The following is a 7346-nucleotide window of genomic DNA, read 5'->3' as shown; positions in this document are numbered from 1 at the left end:
AGCAAGCGAGCGAGCCAGATATGAGAGCGAGCGAGCCAAATAAGAGAGCAAGCCAGACAAGAGAGCAAGCGTGCGAGCCAGATATGCTAGCGAGCTAGCCAGATAAGAGAGCGAGCCAGACAAGAGAGCAAGCGAGCGAGCCAGATATGAGAGCAAGCGAGCCAGCCAGATATGAGAGCGAGCGAGCCAGATAAGAGAGCGAGCAAGACAAGAGAGCAAGCGAGCTAGCCAGATATGAGAGCAAGCGAGCAAGCCAGATAAGAGAGCGAGCCAGACAAGAGAGCAAGCGAGCGAGCCAGATATGAGAGCAAGCGAGCGAGCCGGATATGAGAGCAAGCGAGCAAGCCAGATATGAGAGCAAGCGAGCGAGCCAGATTTGAGAGCGAGCGAGCCAGATATGCGAGCAAGCCATAAAAGAGAGCGAGACAGACAAGAGAGCAAGCGAGCGAGCCAGATATGAGAGCAAGCGAGCCAGCCAGAAATGAGAGCAAGCGAGCCAGCCAGATGTGAGAGCGAGCGAGCCAGATATGCGAGCAAGCCAGATAAGAGAGCGAGCCAGACAAGAGAGCAAGCGAGAAAGCCAGATATGAGAGCGAGAGAGCCAGACATGAGAGCAAGCGAGCGAGCCAGATATGAGAGCGATCGAGCCAGATAAGAGAGCGAGCCAGACAAGAGAGCAAGCGAGCGAGCCAGATATGAGAGCAAGCGAGCAAGCCAGATATGAGAGAGAGCCAGATAAGAGAGTGAACTAGACAAGAGAGCAAGCGAGAAAGCCAGATATGAGAGCGAGCGAGCCAGACATGAGAGCAAGCGAGCGAGCCAGATATGAGAGCGAAAAGCCAGACATGAGAGCAAGCGAGCGAGCCAGATATGAGAGCGAGCGAGCCAGATAAGAGACCAAGCCAGACAAGAGAGCAAGCGTGCGAGCCAGATATGCTAGCGAGCAAGCCAGATAAGAGAGCGAGCCAGACAAGAGAGCAAGCGAGCGAGCCAGATATGAGAGCAAGCGAACCGGCCAGATATGAGAGCGAGCGAGCCAGATAAGAGAGCGAGCAAGACAAGAGAGAAAGCGAGCTAGCCAAATATGAGAGCAAGCGAGCGAGCCAGATTTGAGAGCTAGCGAGCTAGCTATGCGAGCGAGCCAGATAAGAGAGCGAGCCAGACAAGAGAGCAAGCGAGCAAGCCCGATATGAGAACAAGCCAGATAAGAGAGCGACCAGACAAGAGAGCAAGTGAGAAAGCCAGATATGAGAGCGAGCGAGCCAGACATGAGAGCAAGCGAGCGAGCCAGATATGAGAGCAATCGAGCCAGATAAGAGAGCAAGCCAGACAAGAGAGCAAGCGTGCGAGCCAGATATGCTAGCGAGCAAGCCAGATAAGAGAGTGAGCCAGACAAGAGAGCAAGTGAGCCAAATGTGAGAGCGAGCGAGCAAGATATGCGAGTGAGCCAGATAAGAGAGCGAGCCAGACAAGAGAGCAGCGAGCGAGCCAGATATTAGAGCAAGCGAGCAAGCCAGATGTGAGAGAGAGCGAGGCAGATAAGAGAGTGAGCCAGACAATTAAGCAAGCGAGCGAGCCAGATATGAGAGCAAGCGAGCGATCCAGATATGAGAGCGAGCCAGACATGAGAGTGAGCGAGCCAGACATGAGAACGAGCGAGCCAGATATGAGAGCAAGCGAGCGAGCCAGATATGAGAGCAAGCGAGCCAGCCAGATATGAGTGCGAGCAAGCCAGATAAGAGAGCGAGCAAGACAAGAGAGCAAGCGAGCTAGCCAGATATGAGAGCAAGCGAGCTAGCCAGATATGAGAGCAAGCGAGCGAGCCAGATTTGAGAGCGATCGAGCCAGATAAGAGAGCAAGCATGCGAGCCAGATATGCTAGCGAGCAAGCCAGATAAGAGAGCGAGCCAGACAAAAGAGCTAGCGAGCGAGTCAGATATGAGAGCAAGCGAGCGAGCCAGATGTGAGAGCGAGACAGATAAGAGAGCAAGCCAGACAAGAGAGCAAGCGAGTGAGCCAGATATGAGAGCAAGCGAACCAGCCAGATATGAGAGCGAGCGAGCCAGATATGAGAGCGAGCATGACAAGAGAGAAAGCGAGCTAGCCAAATATGAGAGCAAGCGAGCGAGCCAGATTTGAGAGCGAGCGAGCCAGATATGTGAGCGAGCCAGATAAGAGAGCGAGCCAGACAAGAGAGCAAGCGAGCGATCCATATATGAGAAAAAGCGAGCGAGCCAGATATGAGAGCAAGCGAGCGAGCCAGATATGAGAGCAAGCGAGCGAGCCAGATATGAGAGCAAGCGAGCAAGCCAGATATGAGAGCAAGCGAGCGAGCCCGATTTGAGAGCGAGCGAGCCAGATATGAGAGCGAGCCAGATAAGAGAGTGAGCCAGACAAGAGAGCAAGCAAGCGAGCCAGATATGACAGTAAGCGAGCGAGCCAGATATGAGAGCAAGCGAGCAAGCCAGATATGAGAGCGAGCGAGCCAGACATGAGAGCGAGCGAGCCAGATATGCGAGCGAGCGAGCCAGATAAGAGAATGACCCAGACAAGAGAGCAAGCGAGCGAGCCAGATGTGAGAGCAAGCTAGCCAGATATGCGAGCGAGCCATAAAAGAGAGCGAGACAGACAAGAGAGCAAGCGAGCGAGCCAGACATGAGAGCGAGCTAGCAAGGCAGATATAAGAGCGAGCCAGATAAGAGAGCGAGCCAGACAAGAGAGCAAGCGAGCCAGATATGAGAGCAAGCGAGCCAGCTAGATGTGAGAGCGAGCGAGCCAGATATGCGAGCGAGCCAGATAAGAGAGCGAGCCAGACAAGAGAGCAAGCGAACGAGCCAGATATGAGAGCGAGCGAGCGAGCCGGATATGAGAGCAAGCGAGCAAGCAAGATATGAGAGCAAGCGAGCGAGCCAGATTTGAGAGCGAGCAAGCCAGATATGCGAGCGAGCCATAAAAGAGAGCGAGACAGACGAGAGCAAGCGAGCGAGCCAGATATGAGAGCAAGCGAGCCAGCCAGAAATGAGAGCAAGCGAGCCAGCCAGATGTGAGAGCGAGCGAGCCAGATATGCGAGCAAGCAGGATAAGAGAGCAAGCCAGACAAGAGAGCAAGCGAGAAAGCCAGATATGAGAGCGAGCAAGCCAGATAAGAGAGAAAGCCAGACAAGAGAGCAAGCGTGCGAGCCAGATATGCTAGCGAGCTAGCCAGATAAGAGAGCGAGCCAGACAAGAGAGCAAGCGAGCGAGCCAGATATGAGAGCAAGCGAGCCAGACAGATATGAGAGCAAGCGAGCCAGATAAGAGAGCGAGCAAGACAAGAGAGCAAGCGAGCTAGCCAGATATGAGAGCAAGCGAGCGAGCCAGATTTGAGAGCGAGCGAGCCAGATATGCGAGCGAGCCAGATAAGAGAGCGAGCGAGCGAGCCGGATATGAGAGCAAGCGAGCTAGCCAGATATGAGAGCAAGCGAGCGAGCCAGATTTGAGAGCGAGCGAGCCAGATATGCGAGCGAGCCAGACAAGAGAGCAAGCGAGCGAGCCAGATATGAGAGCAAGCGAGCGAGCCGGATATGAGAGCAAGCGAGCAAGCCAGATATGAGAGCAAGCCAGCGAGCCAGATTTGAGAGCGAGTGAGCCAGATATGCGAGCGAGCCATAAAAGAGAGCGAGACAGACAAGAGAGCAAGCGAGCGAGCCAGATATGAGAGCAAGCGAGCCAGCCAGAAATGAGAGCAAGCGAGCCAGCCAGATGTGAGAGCGAGCGAGCCAGATATGCGAGCAAGCCAGATAAGAGAGCGAGCCAGACAAGAGAGCAAGCGAGAAAGCCAGATATGAGAGCGAGCGAGCCAGACATGAGAGCAAGCGAGCGAGCCAGATATGAGAGCGATCGAGCCAGATAAGAGAGCGAGCCAGACAAGAGAGCAAGCGAGCGAGCCAGATATGAGAGCAAGCGAGCAAGCCAGATATGAGAGAGAGCCAGATAAGAGAGTGAACTAGACAAGAGAGCAAGCGAGAAAGCCAGATATGAGAGCGAGCGAGCCAGACATGAGAGCAAGCGAGCGAGCCAGATATGAGAGCGAAAAGCCAGACATGAGAGCAAGCGAGCGAGCCAGATATGAGAGCGAGCGAGTCAGATAAGAGACCAAGCCAGACAAGAGAGCAAGCGTGCGAGCCAGATATGCTAGCGAGCAAGCCAGATAAGAGAGCGAGCCAGACAAGAGAGCAAGCGAGCGAGCCAGATATGAGAGCAAGCGAACCGGCCAGATATGAGAGCGAGCGTGCCAGATAAGAGAGCGAGCAAGACAAGAGAGAAAGCGAGCTAGCCAAATATGAGAGCAAGCGAGCGAGCCAGATTTGAGAGCTAGCGAGCCAGCTATGCGAGCGAGCCAGATAAGAGAGCGAGCCAGACAAGAGAGCAAGCGAGCAAGCCCGATATGAGAACAAGCCAGATAAGAGAGCGACCAGAAAAAAGAGCAAGTGAGAAAGCCAGATATGAGAGCGAGCGAGCCAGACATGAGAGCAAGCGAGCGAGCCAGATATGAGAGCGATCGAGCCAGATAAGAGAGCAAGCCAGACAAGAGAGCAAGCGTGCGAGCCAGATATGAGAGCAAGCGAGCGAGCCAGATGTGAGAGCGAGACAGATAAGAGAGCAAGCCAGACAAGAGAGCAAGCGAGCGAGCCAGATATGCTAGCGAGCAAGCCAGATAAGAGAGTGAGCCAGACAAGAGAGCAAGTGAGCCAAATGTGAGAGCGAGTGAGCAAGATATGCGAGCGAGCCAGATAAGAGAGCGAGCCAGACAAGAGAGCAGCGAGCGAGCCAGATATTAGAGCAAGCGAGCAAGCCAGATGTGAGAGAGAGCGAGGCAGATAAGAGAGTGAGCCAGACAATTAAGCAAGCGAGCGAGCCAGATATGAGAGCAAGCGAGCGATCCAGATATGAGAGCGAGCCAGACATGAGAGTGAGCGAGCCAGACATGAGAACAAGCGAGCCAGATATGAGAGCAAGCGAGCGAGCCAGATATGAGAGCAAGCGAGCCAGCCAGATATGAGAGCAAGCGAGCCAGATAAGAGAGCGAGCAAGACAAAAGAGCAAGCGAGCTAGCCAGATATGAGAGCAAGCGAGCTAGCCAGATATGAGAGCAAGCGAGCGAGCCAGATTTGAGAGCGAGCGAGCCAGATATGCGAGCGAGTCAGATAAGAGAGCGAGCCAGACAAGAGAGCAAGCGAGCGAGCCAGATATGAGAGCAAGCGAGCCAGCCAGATATGAGAGCGAGCGAGCCAGATAAGAGAGCGAGCCAGACAAGAGAGCAAGCGAGCCAGATATGAGAGCAAGCAAGATATGGGAGAGAGCGAGCCAGACATGAGAGCGAGCGAGTAAGATATGAAAGCGAGCGAGCCAGATATGAGAGCGAACGAGCCAGAAATGAGAGCAAGCGAGCCAGCCAGATGTGAGAGCGAGCCAGCCAGATATGCGAGCAAGCCAGATAAGAGAGCAAGCCAGACAAGAGAGCAAGCGAGAAAGCCAGATATGAGAGCGAGCGAGCCAGACATGAGAGCAAGCGAGCGAGCCAGATATGAGAGCGAGCGAGCCAGATAAGAGATCAAGCCAGACAAGAGAGCAAGCGTGCGAGCCAGATATGCTAGCGAGCAAGCCAGATAAGAGAGCGAGCCAGACAAGAGAGCAAGCGAGCAAGCCAGATATGAGAGCAAGCGAGCCAGCCAGATATGAGAGCGAGCGAGCCAGATAAGAGAGCGAGCAAGACAAGAGAGCAAGCGAGCTAGCCAGATATGAGAGCAAGCGAGCGAGCCAGATTTGAGAGCGAGCGAGCCAGTTATGTGAGCGAGCCAGATAAGAGAGCGAGCCAGACAAGAGAGCAAGCGAGCGTGCCAGATATGAGAGCAAGCGAGCGAGCCGAATATGAGAGCAAGCGAGCAAGCCAGATATGAGAGTGAGCGAGCATGCCAGATATGAGAGCAAGCGAGCGAGCCAGATATGCAAACGAGCCATAAAAGAGAATGAGACAGACAAGAGAGCAAGCGAGCGAGCCAGATATGAGAGCAAGCGAGCCAGCCAGAAATGAGAGCAAGCGAGCCAGCCAGATGTGAGAGCGAGCGAGCCAGATATGCGAGCGAGCCAGATAAGAGAGCGAGCCAGACAAGAGAGCAAGTGAGAAAGCCAGATATGAGAGCGAGCCAGACATGAGAGAAAGCGAGCCAGACATGAGAGCAAGCGAGCGAGCCAGATATGAAAGCGAGCGAGCCAGATAAGAGAGCAAGCCAGACAAGAGAGCAAGCGTGCGAGCCAGATATGCTAGCGAGCAAACCAGATAAGAGAGCGAGCCAGACAAGAGAGCAAGCGAGCGATCCAGATATGAGAGCAAGCGAGCCAGCCAGATATGAGAGCGAGCGAGCCAGATAAGAGAGGGAGCAAGACAAGAGAGCAAGCGAGCTAGCCACATTTGAGAGCAAGCGAGCGAGCCAGATGTGAGAGCGAGCGAGCAAGATATGCGAGCGAGCCAGATAAGAGAGCGAGCCAGACAAGAGAGCAGCGAGCAAGCCAGATGTGAGAGAGAGCAAGCCAGATAAGAGAGCGAGCCAGACAATTAAGCAAGCGAGCGAGCCAGATCTGAGAGCAAGAGAGCCAGATATGAGAGCAAGCGAGCGAGCCAGATATGAGAGCAAGCGAGCCAGCCAGATATGAGTGCGAGCAAGCCAGATAAGAGAGCGAGCAAGACAAGAGAGCAAGCGAGCTAGCCAGATATGAGAGCAAGCGAGCTAGCCAGATATGAGAGCAAGCGAGCGAGCCAGATTTGAGAGTGTTCGAGCCAGATAAGAGAGCAAGCGTGCGAGCCAGATATGCTAGCGAGCAAGCCAGATAAGAGAGCGAGCCAGACAAAAGAGCTAGCGAGCGAGTCAGATATGAGAGCAAGCCAGATATGAGAGCGAGGGAGCCAGACATGAGAGCGAGCGAGTAAGATATGAAAGCGAGCGAGCCAGATATGAGAGCGAACGAGCCAGACATGAGAGCAAGCGAGCGAGCCACATTTGAGAGCAAGCGAGCGAGCCAGATGTGAGAGCGAGCGAGCGAGATATGCGAGCGAGCCAGATAAGAGAGCGAGCCAGACAATTAAGCAAGCGAGCGAGCTAGATATGAGAGCAAGAGAGCCAGATATGAGAGCAAGCGAGCGAGCCAGATATGAGAGCGAGCGAGCCAGCCAGATATGAGAGCGAGCGAGCCAGATAAGAGAGCGAGCAAGACAAGAGAACAAACGAGCTAGCCAGATATGAGAGCAAGCGAGCTAGCCAGATATGAGAGCAAGCAAGCGAGCCAGATTTGAGAGTGAGCGCGCAAGA

Source organism: Hyla sarda, unplaced genomic scaffold (assembly GCF_029499605.1).
Source record: "Hyla sarda isolate aHylSar1 unplaced genomic scaffold, aHylSar1.hap1 scaffold_414, whole genome shotgun sequence".
Lineage (NCBI taxonomy): Eukaryota > Metazoa > Chordata > Amphibia > Anura > Hylidae > Hyla > Hyla sarda.
Note: the sequence above shows the minus strand (reverse complement) of the source record.